Genomic DNA, 16,298 nt, shown 5'->3' on the forward strand with positions numbered 1-16,298 from the left:
GACGGAGGCTTATAGAAGGTGATATGTGAGATATCTCTGTTATCTTCTTAATTATATTCTCCATCCATTTACACTGCACTAGCGATATAGTTATATCGTTATGTGCAGCCACATACACACACTATAACATTACTACAGTGTCCTGATAATGAATTTACATCACTACCAGCCTGGACGTGATGTGTATTCAGAATCCTGACACGTCTGAATCTTTTCTGTGAGATTCCAGCAATGCAAGCGTAATCTCATTTGAAATGACAGGTTACATCGTAATCTCGCGATATTACGCTTGCCTGGCTGGAATCTCACAGAAAAGATTCAGAAGTGTCAGGATTCTGAATAAACATAACGTCAAGGCGGGTAGTGATGTATATTCATTATCAGGACACTGTAGTAATGTTATAGTGTGTGTATGTGGCTGCACATAACAATATAACTATATCGCTAGTGCAGTGTAAATGAATGGAGAGGAGTGCATGACGCTGATTGGTCAGCGTCATACACTCCTCTGTACAACGCCCACTTGGTCTAACATAAAAACACGCCCACTTGGGCATTAAGAAACTCATTAGCATAAAGCTAAAAATCGCTCATAAAGTGGTTTAAAATAGATCGTTTTTCGAAATAAAAAGCATTACAGTCCCCTACATTACAGCTCCGATCTCCTTATATAGGAGATAGGGCACTTATAATGTGGTGAGCCTCTTTAAAGGGGTTGTACTGGGTTTTCCGAATTATTTTTTTCATCAGAAACGGTGCCACTCTTGTCCATATGCCTGCATCTGTTGCTGCTTTGCCTTGGGGCTGAGCTGTAGTGCCAAACACATCCAATGCACAAGAGTGGCGCTGTTTCAAAAAAAGCAAAAAAAAAAAGCAGGCTCTTTTGTCAACCCTTTAATGTTTACGGAAACCCCCTTTCTGAGAGCTATGACTATTACAGCTCTATAGATAGTTCTAGAATTAGAAATGGGACCTTTTGGTGAATAAACACATTTTTATATTCTGATGAAGTCTACGTCAACCTCCTCTGTTTGATTCTTCCATGTTTTATGACTTTCTCTTGATCTACCTCTACTTTGCAGTATCTACAACATATATATATATATATCTATATATATACAACATTTTGCTTTTCCATATTTCCTATATTAAAATGGTATGTATGTGTGTGTGTGTGTGTGTGTATATATATATATATATATATATATATATATATATATTCATTAAACCCACCAATTTATCGCATGCAAATGAAGAACTTGATAAACAGAATATGTTTTGCAAATATTCTTATCTACTGCGAAACATCTGCTACTCCTCTGAATGTTTAATACATATGATTTCGCTTTTTTTTATTTTTTATTTTTTTTACATTTTACAGCTAAATGTCTTCCTTTTTTTTTTTAACCTCCTAAATCAGTAATAAATATGTCTGGTTACTCCAGTTTACATCACTTGAAGCTTTAAAATATCAGAAGATGTTTTTATTTTCACTACTGGTGTAATGACAGGGATAGGGAAACAGACAAGTGAGCCCTAATCTACCCGCCACTCAGTCCCTGCCTACTTGCAACGACCCGCCCTAGGCGACGGGGTACAACTGGGCGACGGTCCCTACACTCAATAAGTGCACAACAGACAACAGACAAGGAAACACAGAACAAAGGGAAACGGGCAGTTGCCCACGGCAACACCGTGAGCAACAAGAGTAGTAAACGAGCCGAGTCAAACCAGGAGAGTACGAGGTGCCAAACGTAGAGCAGGAGAGTAGTGAACAAGCCGAGTCAAACCAGGAGTGTACGAGGTACCAAACGCAGAGCAGAAGAGTATTCAGTAAGCCAGGGTCAATACGAAGCAGGGTCAAATAGTTCAGAAGCTGCAGCAGGGCCAGGAAACCAACAGAGAAGAATCACAAGCAAGGAGGAACAGGAAAGGCAGGTATAAATAGACAGAGGGCGGGAGCTAGCTCCGTCTGGCCAGGCTGTGATAGGCTCTCCCACTCCTAAGCCTGCCATCCTGAGTGGTGGAAGATGGAGTCAGTCTCACAGACATAGAAGCAGGTGCAGACTGATTACCTATGGGCGTGGATACAGAAGCTGTGCCTGGTAGATCCTTTACAGTACCACCCCCCTTTTATGAGGGGCCACCGGACCCTTTCTAGATGGACCTGGTTTATTGGGGAAACGAAGGTGGAACCTCCTGACCAATACCCCAGCGTGAACATCCCGGGCTGGTACCCAAGTCCTCTCCTCAGGCCCGTATCCTCTCCAATGGACCAGGTACTGGAGGGAGCCTTGGACCATCTTGCTGTCCACAATCTTGGCCACCTCGAATTCTACCCCCTCAGGGGTGAGAACGGGGACAGGAGGTTTCCTCGAGGGAGCCAAGGACGGGGAGCAGCGTTTAAGGAAGGAGGCATGAAACACGTCGTGTACTCGAAAAGATGGGGGCAACTACAGTCGAAAGGAGACAGGATTGAGGACTTCAATGACCTTGTATGGCCCTATAAACCGGGGAGCAAACTTCTTGGACGGGACTTTAAGGCGCAAGTTCTTTGACGATAGCCACACCAGATCCCCGACCATAAACAAGGGGTTAGCAGAACGTCTTCTATCTGCCTGAGTTTTTTGTATGCTCTGGGACGCCTCTAGGTTCTTCTGAACCTGGGCCCAGACTGTGCACAGTTCCCGATGAACGACCTCTACCTCGGGATTGTTGGAACTACCAGGTGAAACGGAGGAGAACCGTAGATTAAACCCAAAATTACAGAAAAAGGGGGAGACCCCTGACGAGTTACTGACCCGGTTATTAAGGGAAAATTCGGCGAGGGGAATGAATGAGACCCAATCATATTGACAGTCAGAGATAAAACACCTTAAATATTGTTCTAGAGACTGATTAGTCCTCTCGGTTTGGCCATTAGTTTCAGGATGGAAGGCAGAGGAGAAGGACAGATCAATCTCCAACTTTTTACAGAAGGCTCTCCAAAACAAAGAAACAAATTGTACCCCTCTGTCAGAAACAATATTGACAGGGAGCCCATGGAGTCGCAGGATGTGTTTGACAAACAAGGTAGCTAACGTCTTAGCATTGGGTAGTTTTTTGAGGGGCACAAAGTGGCACATCTTACTGAAGCGGTCTACTACAACCCACACCACCGACTTGCCTTGAGATGGAGGCAAATCGGTGATAAAATCCATGGAGATATGGGTCCAAGGTCTCTGGGGAATGGGCAAAGAACGTAGTAAGCCCGCTGGTTGGGACCTGGGAGTCTTGGACCTAGCACAAACCTCACAAGCGGCGACGTAGGCCTTAACGTCTTTAGGCAACCCAGGCCACCAATAGTTTCTGGCAATGAGGTGCTTGGTACCCAGGATGCCTGGATGACCAGATAGTGCGGAGTCATGATTTTCCCTAAGTACCTTTAGCCGGAATTGCAGGGGAACAAACAGCTTGTTCTCAGGAAGGTTCCCGGAAGCTGAACCTTGATCAGCAGCAATTTCAGAGACTAAATCAGACTCAATAGAGGAAATGATTATATCTGGAGGCAAAATACAAGCAGGATCTTCCTCCGAAGGAGGGCTGGCCATGAAGCTACGCGACAGTGCATCAGGCTTAATATTTTTAGACCCAGCCCTATAGATAACCAAAAAATTGAATCTGGTAAAAAATAACGCCCATCGAGCTTGTCTCGGGTTTAGCCTCTGGGCCGATTCTAGGAAAACCAGATTCTTGTGGTCGGTAAGGACCGTTACCTGGTGCCTAGCCCCCTCCAGGAAGAGGCGCCACTCTTCAAATGCCCATTTAATGGCTAAGAGTTCGCGGTTGCCAATATCATAGTTACTCTCAGTGGGCGAAAACTTCCTGGAGAAGTAGGCACAGGGACGGAGATGGGTGAGGGACCTGGTACCCTGGGACAAGACAGCCCCCACTCCCACCTCGGACGCGTCAACCTCCACGATAAATGGCTCCATTTGGTTGGGCTGAAGCAACACCGGGGCCGAGATAAAGCACTTCTTAAGGACCTCAAAAGCCTGGACAGCCTCAGGAGGCCAGCGGAGGAAATCAGCACCCTTGTGAGTGAGGTCCGTAAAAGGCTTATCGATGACCGAGAAGTTAGCAATAAATCTCCTGTAATAATTAGCGAACCCCAAGAAACACTGTAACGCCTTCAGGGAGGCAGGTTGGACCCATTCCGCCACAGCTTGGACCTTGGCGGGGTCCATGCGGAATTCATGAGGAGTGAGGATTTGACCCAAAAATGGTATCTCCTGCACCCCAAACACACATTTTTCGGTCTTCGCAAACAGTTTGTTTTCCCGAAGGACCCGGAGCACCTTCCTGACATGCTCAATGTGGGAGGACCAGTCCTTGGAAAACACAAGTATGTCATCAAGGTACACTACAAGAAATACCCCCAGGTAATCTCTTAAAATCTCATTAATGAAATTCTGGAAGACCGCGGGAGCATTACACAACCCAAAGGGTATGACGAGGTATTCGAAATGACCTTCGGGCGTGTTAAACGCAGTCTTCCACTCATCCCCCTCTTTGATGCGGATAAGGTTATACGCCCCCCGTAGATCAAACTTAGAGAACCATTGGGCCCCCTGAACCTGATTAAAGAGATCAGGAATCAAAGGAGGGGATACTGGTTCCTTACAGTGGCCTTATTCAAGTTACCGTAGTCAATGCATGGCCTAAGACCACCATCCTTCTTCCCTACGAAGAAGCCAGCACCTACCGGAGAAGTAGAGGGGCGGATGTAACCCTTGGCCAGGCATTCCTGGATATACACTCTCATGGCTTCACGTTCGGGACAAGAGAGATTAAATATCCTACCCTTAGGGAGCTTAGCTCCTGGTACCAAATCGATAGCGCAATCGTATTCTCTATGAGGAGGTAACACTTCGGAGGCCTCCTTAGAGAAAACATCAGCGAAGTCCTGAACAAACTCAGGTAGCGTGTTCACCTCCTCAGGGGGAGAAATAGAATTAACAGAAAAACATGACGTCAAGCATTCATTACCCCATTTGGTAAGATCCCCAGTATTCCAGTCAAACGTGGGATTATGCAACCGCAACCAGGGAAGGCATAAAACCAAATCGGACGATAATCCCTGCATCAACAGTGCAGAGCACTGCTCCAAATGCATGGAGCCAACAAGGAGTTCAAAAACAGGGGTATGCTGTGTAAAATAACCATTAGCAAGAGGAGTGGAGTCGATACCCACTACCGGGACAGGTTTAGGCAAATCAATCAAAGGCATAGCTAGAGACATAGCAAATTCCACAGACATGATATTAGCAGACGACCCTGAATCCACGAAGGCACTGCCGGTAGCAGACCTACCACCAAAAGAGACCTGAAAGGGAAGCAAGATTTTATTACGTTTCATATTTACGGGAAATACCTGTGCGCCCAAGTGACCTCCCCGATGATCACTTAGGCGCGGAAGTTTTCCGGCTGCTTATTCTTACGCCTAGGACAGGTGTTCACTTGATGCTTGTCATTCCCACAATAGAAGCAGAGACCATTCTTCCTGCGGAACTCTCTACGTTGTTGGGGGGACACGGAGGCCCCGAGTTGCATAGGCACCTCCGAGTCTTCCGTGGACGAACGAAACAACGGAACCTCGGGAGGCATCATGGGGGAGTCAGAGGAGAAAACACATAAACGTTCACGTTGTCGTTCCCTGAGACGTCGGTCAAGTCGTACCGCTAAGGCCATAACCTGGTCTAGGGAGTCAGAAGAGGGATAGCTAACTAGCAGGTCTTTCAGGGCGTTCGACAGACCCAACCTAAACTGGCACCTTAAGGCAGGGTCATTCCACCGAGAAGCTACGCACCACTTCCTAAAGTCAGAGCAATACTCATCAACAGGTCTCTTACCCTGACGTAAGGTCACCAGCTGACTCTCGGCAAAGGCAGTCCTGTCAGTCTCGTCATAAATGAGTCCGAGAGCAGAAAAGAAAAGATCAACGGAGGAAAGTTCAGGGGCGTCAGGAGCCAAGGAGAAGGCCCATTCTTGGGGCCCTTCCTGGAGCCGGGACATAATTATACCCACCCGCTGGCTCTCAGAACCTGAGGAGTGGGGCTTTAAACGAAAATAGAGCCTAAAACTCTCCCGAAAGGAGAGAAAAGTCTTCCGGTCCCCTGAGAACCGGTCAGGCAACTTGAGGTGGGGTTCAAGAGGTGAGGTGAGGGGTACTACCATGGTAGCATCAGGCTGGTTGACCCTCTGAGCCAGGACCTGGACCTGTAGGGAGAGACCCTGCATTTGCTGAACCAGGGTCTCAAGGGGGTCCATAGTGGTGTGAGGGACCAGGGTAGAGTAGGTATATGGGCTTGTGATTATGTAATGACAGGGATAGGGAAACAGACAAGTGAGCCCTAATCTACCCGCGACTCAGTCCCTGCCTACTTGCAACGACCCGCCCTAGGCGACGGGGTACAACTGGGCGACGGTCCCTACACTCAATAAGTGCACGACAGACAACAGACAAGAAAACACAGAACAGAGGGAAATGGGGCAGTTGCCCACGGCAACACCGTGAGCAACAAGAGTAGTAAACGAGCCGAGTCAAACCAGGAGAGTACGAGGTGCCAAACGTAGAGCAGGAGAGTAGTGAACAAGCCGAGTCAAACCAGGAGTGTACGAGGTACCAAACGCAGAGCAGAAGAGTAGTCAGTAAGCCAGGGTCAATACGAAGCAGGGTCAAATAGTTCAGAAGCTGCAGCAGGGCCAGGAAACCAACAGAGAAGAATCACAAGCAAGGAGGAGCAGGAAAGGCAGGTATAAATAGACAGAGGGCGGGAGATCGCTCCGTCTGGCCAGGCTGTGATAGGCTCTCCCACTCCTAAGCCAGCCATCCTGAGTGGTGGAAGATGGAGTCAGTCTCACAGACATAGAAGCAGGTGCAGACTGATTACCTATGGGCGTGGATACAGAAGCTGTGCCTGGCAGATCCTTAACAACTGGTTGTGTAAATGCAGATCAACAGACCTATAGAGTAGAAGAAAAACCTATTTTCCTTGGATACCACAGACATTTGAGGTTGTTCTGGATGCCCATCATCATGTTGTACTGCTTTGTTGTGTCCCTTTAAATTTGGTATCTCCCAATCTTCATATACCTTGCCCCTTCTATATCTGTATACATTTACCCCTTCCCACCTCATCCATTTTTTGGGATTTTCATTTTTTGCTCCCTACATTTCAAAAGCCATAACTTTTTATATTTTTCCATTGATATAGCCGTATGAGGGCTTGATTTTTGAGGGATGAGTTGTATATTTTCATAGCACCATTTATTATACTATATAATGTACTAGGAAATGGGGAAAAAATTATTTGTGGGATGGAATGGGAAAAAACTGTATTGTATTTTGGGTTTCATTTTTACAATGTTGACTGTGCAATAAAAACGGCATGTTAACGTTATTCTGCGGGTCAATACGATTATGACGACACAAAATTGATATAATTTTTTTATGCTCTACTTCTTTTACAAGGAAAAAACAAATTGTTAAAAATATTTTTTTTTATTGTTTTGCCAAATTCAGAGAGCCATAACTTTTTTGTTTTTCCATCGATTGAGCGGTATGAGGGCTTATTTTTGCGGGACGAACTGTCGTTTTTAATGGTACTATTTTGGGGTCCATGTGAGTTTTTGATCACTGTGTATTCAATTTTTTGTGGGAGATGAGGTGACCAAAAAACATTGATTCTAGCGTTTTACCGTGTGGGTTAAATAATGTTATATTGTAATAGTTCAGACTTTTACGGACCAGGCAATACCAATTATGTTTGTTTTTTTTACAATGCTTTAGGGGGAAATGGGAAAAGAGTTTTTTTTTTAACTTAATAATTTTTTTTTCACATAAAAAAAGGCTTTAATTTTTTATTTTACTGTCATTTTACTTTTTTCTATTAGTCCACTTAGGGGACTTGAACCAGCCAAACATTGGATCACTTGCATTATATACTGCAATACTAATGTATTGCAGTATATCTTGATTCTGACAGTGCTCTATGAAGCCCTGCAGAGGCAACCATCGGCAGCCCGCGATCGCATCACTGGGAAGGCTGATGGACTGTCAGAGGGGGTCGCCCCCCCCCTCTTTCTAAAATTTTTTACAGTTTTTTTTATATTTATATCTTATGTAACACTACTTTTTTTTAAAATTCATTTTACTTTTTTTTTAAATTCCATAAGGGGATTTTCAATTTTTTGTTTGACATTAATATACTGGCATAAATCTATGTACTGATAGTACACAGGCAGTTGTGTTAGGGCATACTGAAGTATGCCCTAAGAACAGGAAATATGGTCAGACAGCCCTGAAGTCCTACAATGAACCCTGGGCAGTCTGCCCTTAGAATGTATGTCCTTGAACACGTCACAGGGATTCCCTGTGATGTAATCAAAGGGTGGTCCCCCTCACTCTTTTAGTTTAGAATGCTGCGATCAGCTTTAATTGTGTCATTCAAGGGATTAACAGCATAGATTCAAGGTGTCTATGATGTCTGCTGTTAGAACAGCCGCTGCCCTACTCCCAATTGCACGGGCACAATTGCTCATCATCCGTCGGCAAGCAGCTAACCGTGGATGTGTACATGTTCTGAATAAATGGAGGATGGTCCTCAGAATAATCTCGAATGGGTTTAAGTAACCCAAATCCAACACTATCTACCTTTGCTATGTTTGGCTCTTGCTTTTCTTAAAAAACGCTTTTACCGACACACATTTCAAGTTATTTTCCGAGATAGATTTACCCCATTTAAGATCTGTAAACAGGAAGATGTTGTATTCAGGTTTCTTGTTGGGGTTTGTGGATACTCCCTGAGAGACGCATTGATAAACAGATCAATCTACATTCATTACATCAGGAACAAATTGAATGCATAACTATCCACCCCCAGGACATTACTAAGGCCATATTCACACCACCTTTGTGTTTAGCCCTTTGTCTGACACATCTGTTTTATATGTAATTCACTACATTTGTGCAAAATAGTTAACAATTGCTGCAAAAAGAGGTACATTTCAACACTGTCACAAATATTGGATGGACTTACTCCAGTGTGCCTGTAAAGACCCATTTACGCGGGCTGATGATTGGGCGAACTAGCAATTTTACAAACATTCGTTCCCAAACATTGGCCTATGTAAACATGTCAGTCATCAGGCAACAAACTAGCATGTCGGCTGATCGCATCTTTTATGTAGCATATAAAATACCCTTTGTCTGCAGCCCATCTCCCCTTGTAAACATGGAATGTGCTGCCAACAATGATGCAAACTGTATGGAAACCGAATGATCGTATTAACGATCCTCCCTCCGTATACAGTTTGCATCGGCTCGTGTAAAAGGGCCCTTAACCCCTTAATGACCGCCGATTAGCCTTTTCACGGCGGTCATTAATGGGCTTTATTCTACAGCGCCGCTATTCCACGGCGCTGCTGTAGAATAAAGTAAACAGAGCAGGGAGCTGTCAAATCTCCCTGCTCTCAGCTGCCAGACATAGCTGAGGGCTGGGAGCGTCCTGCTCTGCCGGGTGAGATCGATACTAGTAGCGATCTCACCCGTTTAACCCTTCAGATGCGGTGCAAAATAGCGAGCACCGCATCTGAGTGGTTTTGGAGAGAGGGAGGGAGCTCCCTCTCATCCCACCGACACCCGGCGATAAAATCTGTGTCTTCTATGGCAGCCGGGGGTCTAATAAAGGCCCCCAGGTCTGCCTGGAGCGAATGCCTGCTAGATCATGCCGCAGGCATGACCTAGCAGATGCCTGTCCGTTTTAAACGGACAGGCAGTAATACACTGCAATACAGAAGTATTGCAGTGTATTATAATAGCGATCGGAGGATAGTGAAGTCCCCTAGTGGGACTAGTATAAAAGTAAAATAAGTTTAATAAAGTTAATTTAAAAAAAAAGTGAAAAAAAAAATATGAAAAACCCACTTTTTCCCCTTACAAAATGCTTTACTATTAAAAAAAACTACAATAAAGCAAAAAAGTTACACATATTTGGTATCGCCGCGTCCGTAACGACCCTGACTATAAAGCTGTTACATTATTTAACCCGCACTATGAACGCCGTAAAAAATAAAATAAAAAACAATGGAAAAATTGCTGTTTTCTGTTAATCCTGACTTTAAAAAAATGTGATAAAAAGTGATCAAAAAGTCGCATCTACTCTCAAATGGTACCAATAAAAACTTCAAGTCGTCCGGCAAAAATCAAGACCTTATACAGCTATGCCGACGCAAAAATAAAAAAGTTATAGCTCTTCGAATGTGACAATGGAAAAATGTCAAAAATGGCTTGGACATTAGGGCCCAGAATGCAAGCAGGGGGAAGGGGTTAAACAAACGCAGATCGGCTTGTTATATCGGTGATTAGCGCTTGTTAAGGGCAAAAATCTGCCCGGGTAAACCCATTTTAAGGGTACATTCACACATGGTAATGGTGCAGCAGAGCAGTGGTGGATTAAGTAGACCATGGGCCGTGGGCTGTTCCCCAAATTTGGGCCCCCCGTCCCCACCACTTTTTTGGGTGAGCATTGACAAATGGGGGTTACGATTCACTTTGTCAAAGGGCTGTGTCCCTACGTCTCCAACCATCGCTGACAATATCACACTTCCTCTTGACAATGGGAATGGTAACACACATTTGTCTCTTAGTCCTGGGTACACGAAGATATGTAGAATACAAGGATTTCCTACAACAGACATGTCAGGATCCCCTATAGATCCAGTGACTCAAAGTTGATGTCTTCTCTGAAGGGAGTAGTTTTCTTCTCTATCTGATGCAGACCGTTATGGCGACTTCTCCTGATGAGACATCTTTGCTCCTCACTTCTGCAGCCATTTCCAGCCTCTATAGAAACACACAAATTTAGACACCAAGGCCCAGGACCATACATTAAAGGGGTAGTTTGGGCACAGACCGTTTATTATACTGATGGCCTATCGATGTGACCAGACAAACACTTTTGCTCAGACTAATAATTTTGGACCCCAGACTACAGGGTGGGCCATTTATATGGATACACCTAAATAAAATGGGAATGGTTGGTGATATTAACTTCCTGTTTGTGGCACATTAGTATATGGGAGGGGGGAAACTTTTCAAGCTGGGTGTTGACCATGGCGGCCATTTTGAAGTCGGACATTTTGTATCCAACTTTAGTTTTTTCAATGGGAAGAGGGTCATGTGACACATCAAACTTATTGAGAATTTCACAAGAAAAACAATGGTGTGCTTGGTTTTAACGTTACTTTATTCTTTCATGAGTTATTTACAAGTTTCTGACCACTTATAAAATGTGTTCAAAGTGCTGCCCATTGTGTTGGATTGTCAATGCAACCCTCTTCTCCCACTCTTCACACACTGATAGCAACACCGCAGAAGAAATGCTAGTACAGGCTTCCAGTATCCGTAGTTTCAGTTGCTGCACATCTCGTATCTTCACAGCATAGACAATTGCCTTCAGATGACCCCAAAGATAAAAGTCTAAGGGGGTCAGATCGGGAGACATTTCTTCTGCGGTGTTGCTATCAGTGTGTGAAGAGTGGGAGAAAAGGGTTGCATTGACAATCCAACACAATGGGCAGCACTTTGAACACATTTTATAAGTGGTCAGAAACTTGTAAATAACTCATGAAAGAATAAAGTAACGTTAAAACCAAGCACACCATTGTTTTTCTTGTGAAATTCTCGATAAGTTTGATGTGTCACATGACCCTCTTCCCATTGAAAAAACTAAAGTTGGATACAAAATGGCCGACTTCAAAATGGCCACCATGGTCAAGACCCAGCTTGAAAAGTTTCCCCCCCTCCCATATACTAATGTGCCACAAACAGGAAGTTAATATCACCAACCATTCCCATTTTATTTAGGTGTATCCATATAAATGGCCCACCCTGTAGATCATAGAATACATACAGACCCAGACCTTCTAAACTATTGCAGTCTCCAGACCAGACCCCCTAAAAAAATACAGACCCCAGAACAAACACCCTAAATAAATACAGACCTCAGAGAGGACCCCTAAATACAGACCCCAGACCTGACCCTCTATACTAATAATGACCCCTAACCTGACTCCCTTAATACAGACCCCAGACCAGACCCCTAAATACAGACCCCTAAACTAATATAGACCCTAGAACAGGCCCCCTAAATAGACCCCATAAACTAATACAGTTCCAGATGTCAAACTAATAGAGACCCCCTAAATCCAGACCCCTTAAACTAACAGACCCCTAAATATACAGACCCTAAAACCCTTAAACTGATACAGACCTCAGACCCCCATAAATACAGACCCCTTAAACTAACACAGACCCCTAAATATACAGACCCTATACCCCTTAAACTGATCCAGACACCAAACTTATTAAATACAGACCAGACCCCCTAAATACAGTCCTCACACCAGACTCCCTAAATACAGACCCCTTAAACAAATCCATCCCCTTATACTTACATAGCAGCTCACCTCAGTCTTCTCTGTGGAGTCTTGCTGCTGCTCTTGGAACTGCGGTCATGTGACCAGCAGGTCTCTAAACAGTAGTAAGAACTTAAAAGATAAGGTCACGTGACCTTATGTCTAAAGGTCCATATACAATGCCGTTTTGACACCTTTTTTCCTTTTTTTTGCCGCGAAACTACATTGTACTTTGGGCAGCCGTGGGCCCTCCGGGAGCATCGGGTCCCAGGCGGCCGCCCAAAACACCCTGTGAACCACTCGATGACCACACTGTGGCCTTGGTTTTTACATACGGCCAGCCATGCAACATTTGTGGGTTTCGGTGGCGTTATATGTGTATATATATATATATATATATATATATATATATATATATATATATATATTTGTTGAACATGTGTTTGAAAATAATTTTTTGCCTTGAAGTTGTTTCTCAAAAGTTCTATGTTTGTTTTAGCGATTGTTTTTATATAAACACTGTAATAGATGGCGCTACACTACAACTCTCCCTGGACCTTTTACACAGGGATTTCACAATTCGCACTGTGACTGACAGAGATAGGGGAGGAGAGGGGAGGGCGGGTATAGCAAGGTCCGGCCCTTTAGTTTGAGAGTCCAAGCAACCTCTTTGTCAAGATTTTTAATATGATAAGCACTTTCTGTTTCTGAATCTGGAGGCAAGAAAAGTCTGTAGAACAAAAAGACTTCACAAATTCAAGAACACTAGAAACATTTTTTGGCTGGAGTTATACTTCTCAAAAATCTGCACTTTCTTAACACGTCAATGACCCTCACACAGTTCTACAGTTTGTTTGAAAACAGAGCAACCACACATAAAATCGGAAATAAATAAATCTTCATGTGCATTAAATGTTGCCCTCAGACCTCCTAACCTAAGGCTCTGTCCCATTGACATCATGAGAAGTAGAAAAAGCAGTTTTGGCTGCGTTTTTTGCCTGCGGCGCACAATGGCCGCATATGAAAAACGCAGCAAGGAGAGTGCAGGCAGGTCAAAATCGGACGGAACAGGACGGAATTTTGAGGCAGATTTTTCTGTGATGGAGGTAATGGAGGCATTTTACGCCTCGAATTACGCCTGAAAACACGGCTCCAATACGTCGGCAAACATCTGCCCATTCATTTGAATGGGTTTGCCAACGTACTGTGCCGACGACCTGTAATTTTACGCGTCGCTGTCAAAAGACAACACGTAAAATAACAGCCTCATCAAAGAAGTGCAGGACACTTCTTGGGACGTAATTGGAGCCGTTTTTCATTGAATCCAATGAAGAAAACTGCTTTTTCTGCTTCTCATGATGTCAATGGGACATCAGAGACTGAAATGCCCAAAGAAAGGCTAAAATGAAGTGTCAAAACCTGATCAAACTTCTGACATGTCAAAAGACTAGTTACCCTTTGGCTGAGTTCACACGACCTATTTTCAGACGTAAACGAGGCGTAAAAATACTGCCTCGTCAAAGAAGTGCAGGACACTTATATACATTATATGCAGTACACTTATATACATTATATGCAGGACACTTATATACATTATATGCAGGACACTTATATACATTATATGCGGGACACTTCTTTCAGACGTAATTTGAGCCGTTCTTCATTGAACTCAATGAAGAGCAGCTCAAAATTTACTGCTGTCAGAGAAGCCTCGCATAATGCGAGGAGGAGGAATTATGACTGTAACGAGGCAGCTGTTTTCTCCTGAAAACAGTGTGTCATTTCAGCCGTAAAAGCCTCTCACCGTGTGCACATACCCTTTACTTGTTTGTATTGTAAAATCACTTCCATGTTATAATCAGTCACCGACTAAGGGTATTTGCACACGATAACGTCAATTACGGCTGAAATTACGGAGCTGTTTTCAGGAGAAAACAGCTCCTGCATTTCAGACGTAATTGTTCGTTCTCGCATTTTGCGAGGCGTCAATTACGGACGTAATTTGGAGCTGTTCTTCATTGGATAGAATGAAAAACAGCTCCAATTACGTCCCAAGAAGTGTCCTGCACGTCTTTGATGAGGCTGTTATTTTACGTGTTGTCTTTTGACAGTGACGCGTAAATGACAGGTCGTCGGCACAGTATGTCGGCAAACCCATTCAAATGAATGGGCAGATGTTTGCCGACGTATTGGAGCCGTGTTTTCAGGCGTAATTCGAGGCGTAAAATGCCTCCATTACCTCCATCACAGAAAAATCTGCCTCAAAATTCCGTCCTGTTCCGTCCGATTTTGACCTGCCTGCACTCTCCTTGCTGCGTTTTTCATATGCGGCCATTGTGCGCCGCAGGCAAAAAACGCAGCCAAAACTGCTTTTTCTGCTTCTCATGATGTCAATGGGACATCAGAGACTGAAATGCCCAAAGAAAGGCATATCGCTTCTTTATCCCGCGAGCAGTTTTTACCGTTGCAGGAAAAAAACGGCACCACCTCCCATTGAAGTCAATGGGAGGCGTTTTTTGTCGCTGTTTCTGACGCTTTCAAAAACAGCGCCAAAATACTCTGTGTGTAAAAGCAAAACAATGTTAGGGTGTATTAAGAGTCATAAAAACCTATAAAGTGTAACTAAACTTTTATAAAACTTTTGACATGTAATAGTGACATGTCAGAAGTTTTGATCAGTGGGGGTCTGAGCACCGAGACCCTCACCGATCGCTAAAATGAAGTGTCAAAAACGCTCGGGAGAGCAGTGTGTCGCTTAGTTTCTAATCAACTCTGCTTGGCATTCCTTGGAAAGCCGAGCGAGCAGAGTCGACAACAGCACTCTCGGACCTGATCAAACTTCTGACATGTCAAAAGATTAGTTACCCTTTACTTGTTTATATTGTAAAATCACTTCCATGTTATAATCAGTCACCGACTAAATGTTTTAAGGGCTGCCCCGTCTACAGGCCAGAATTATTGTGCAGACGAGTGAACAACGTGTGAGACAATTTAATCTCCTACAGAGGAATCTGCTGGGTTTATCAGGTAACTTTTCCTAGGATGAAATAACAAATTTGAGTATCGAATCATCAACTATCAATTCTCTACGGGTGTGCAATATGTAGGCCTCTTATAAAAAATGTTACTTGTATTTTTCTCTCTGGCATGCAGATGATGAGGTTGGCAAACATCTTTATTTCAATTAAAATCTAATGAGTTGTTTTTGCTTAGGAATATTTTTAATTAAGACAAGAAGTGCTTAATTGTCTTGATTAGCGGTTTTATGAATGATGAGAGTGGATATTAACAGGTTTGAAATGTCATGTTACATTCTATCGTTGGGTTTATTTTGGCAGTGACGATGTTGAGCGTCTCACTATCACGTTTTTGTCTATCTTAGGCCGAATACAGACGTACGTGGGGAAACTCGGTCGTGAAAACGTTTTTCACGTCCGAGTTGCCCCGTGCGGGTCCCGTTTCCACGGGTCCCCATAGACTTGAATATATCGAGGGATCCGTGAAAACAGAACAAAAGAGGACATGTTCTATCTTTCAACGGACCCTTCACACGGTTCTATGAAACAACAGCCGTGTGAACGGCCCCATTAAAATACATGCGTCCGTGTGACGGCCGTTGATTTAACGGCCATCACGCGGACGTATATCACGGTCGTCTGATTTGGACCTTAGGGCTCGTGCACACGACCATGTTTTTCTTCATTGTGCTATACAATTTTTTTGTGGATAGCACACTGACCTATTCATTTCTATATATATATCTGTACTATGACAATGATCTCTTGACTGATAGTAGAGAAATCACTGGCATGACGGGCTGGCATTTTTACAAGAGGTTC

The 16,298-nt window shown here is 43.9% G+C and overlaps 1 protein-coding gene across 3 annotated transcripts in view; it reads left to right on the top strand.

Moving 5' to 3' along the window:
• Window positions 1-16,298, top strand: part of HHAT (hedgehog acyltransferase) — a 261,528-nt gene that overhangs the window by 222,339 nt on the left and 22,891 nt on the right. The gene's annotated exons all lie outside the window — the stretch shown is intronic.

The sequence above is a fragment of the Rhinoderma darwinii genome, chromosome 4 (genome assembly GCF_050947455.1).
Source record: "Rhinoderma darwinii isolate aRhiDar2 chromosome 4, aRhiDar2.hap1, whole genome shotgun sequence".
NCBI classification, from domain to species: Eukaryota; Metazoa; Chordata; class Amphibia; order Anura; family Rhinodermatidae; genus Rhinoderma; species Rhinoderma darwinii.